This window comes from Cyprinus carpio, unplaced genomic scaffold (assembly GCF_018340385.1).
Source record: "Cyprinus carpio isolate SPL01 unplaced genomic scaffold, ASM1834038v1 S000005981, whole genome shotgun sequence".
NCBI classification, from domain to species: domain Eukaryota; kingdom Metazoa; phylum Chordata; class Actinopteri; order Cypriniformes; family Cyprinidae; genus Cyprinus; species Cyprinus carpio.
In genome coordinates this window covers 1-1,922 of record NW_024878665.1, presented here as the reverse complement: position 1 = coordinate 1,922, position 1,922 = coordinate 1, and the positions used below count along the sequence as shown (strand labels likewise).

Genomic DNA, 1,922 nt, shown 5'->3' with positions numbered 1-1,922 from the left:
AGGCTGTTACTGTGTGTTTGTCACAGTCAGAGATCATCTTCACCTGTACAGATCATGCACAAGTAGAAAAAATATATATATTGCTAGAAGTTGAACCTCTAAATCAAGACCAGATTTAGTTGCTAAATAATAAGCTGTTCTGTGGTAAATATACTTACATCCTCTGAACCAGAGCTGATCTTCTGTCTCAGTTTCCTGTTAAAATGATTCAGAATTTGAAGAAGAACCGAATGCAGCTCAGTTCATAAGAAAAGCAGTAGCTGATCACTGTTTATGTAGCATGTGTGGATGTCTGTCAAATGTATGGCCTCTTTTAATCCTTAAAACACTTTTACACAAGTTTACTTCATTTTCCCATATTTAATGTGATGAAATTTATATCTTAATTAAATTATTATGAATTAAATGATCACAATGCATTTTTATAATCTAAATACATACGAAATTATTTCACAAAATTAAATCTTTGAAATATAAATGATAATTTTTTTGATAGAGTTTATGTATTGTTTGTGTCCTGGACAAGAGTTAAACAAAGAAATCTAAAAGTACATGTATACATAAAAGTATGGCAAATGCTATTTAGACATTTAAAAAGCGTGAAAATGCTAGATGTTATTTACACAAACTGTAACTAGAAGTGAAGGTTAAAATTCTGAGCAATGGTGGACAGAGTTAATGAAATTAACTTTTGCCATTCAAGCTGACTATTTGAACTCATGTTTGAATTGACACTGCCTACAAATACACATTTGAAAAAAGGTCGAAAAATGAAACAGGTATGAAGTAAGCGGTTCATCACTCTATAAAATGACCTGGAGCTGAAACTACATATCAGTGTTTCCGAGGGTAAGAAATGTTAAAAATGTCTCTCACCTGTGAATGCAGATGCTGATGGTGATGATAAAACAGATCGCAGCTCAGAACATGAGGATGTGTGGTAGTGATGATGTTCAGCGACATTTGTTTGAGTGATTCTGGTCTGATCTGGATATCTGTCGGAAACAAAGAGTCAAACACTCATGATTTCAGTCTATCAGCATTAATTACTTCTAGTTACTAGTTACAAACTTTAATATACTTGCTAAACCAAACTCTTTTACAAGAACCAAGAAATTAAATAACCTGTTGTGTTAATGTCCATCTTATTGCTGCTGGGTAACAGCTGTAGTTTCCTACATCAGGCTGGCTTGTATTTGATGTATTATTGAATTCTCTTGGGCTTCTTGGGGTGCGATGTGAATCCTGTTGGAGATGAAGTTTGTCTTAGTTATGGTAATATCAGAGACATGCCTAAAAATAACGAAGCTGTTCATTTTCCATGTGAAATCATCATCAAGTTGGGTTTTGTTGCAGTGAAGTGTAACTGTTTCCCCCACAAACACTGTTTTGTTGATGTGCTGCCGAATCCTTTGCTCTTGATTAGATTTTGAATAATCTGATGAAAAGACACAGAAAATCCCAGTAGTAGAAAACAGCAAACATGCAAAAGCTCATGAGACACACAATTAATTGTTCATGTGGTGTTAAATATTTTGAACAAAACACATTAGAATACAAACACAAACTTTTCAGCATCTGCATTAAATTGTAAAATGGTAACCAATATTATTAGTAATCAAACTATGCTAAATTTATAGCCATATCAACTCGCATTTCTCAGAATGCAAAAACAAGTGAAGAGTACCTGCATGAGTCAGGAGAATAATAACAACACAGAGATGCAGACGAAGAATCCTGGTCTGAAAACTGGCCATAACAGGACACTCAGTTTAAGGGCTGTGAAGGAGTGTAAACTGTTTTACTCTCCGCTCAGGATCTCGAGAAGGCTAGCAGGCGTGCTGTAGAGACTGAACTAGTAAAGGGAAGAGGAGTAAGAAGACAGAGGGGCAATGCCTAAGACAGCAGATGAGAATACACTT

At 35.0% G+C, this 1,922-nt stretch overlaps 1 long non-coding RNA gene across 1 annotated transcript; it reads right to left on the bottom strand.

The window, feature by feature from the left end:
• Positions 1–915, bottom strand: LOC109096590. Its single transcript, XR_006159205.1, has 3 exons — positions 877–915; positions 159–195; positions 1–43 (listed from the first exon to the last, which is right to left on the bottom strand). It is a non-coding gene; the product is annotated as an uncharacterized LOC109096590 (long non-coding RNA).
• Between the last annotated feature and the right edge of the window lie 1,007 nt (positions 916–1,922).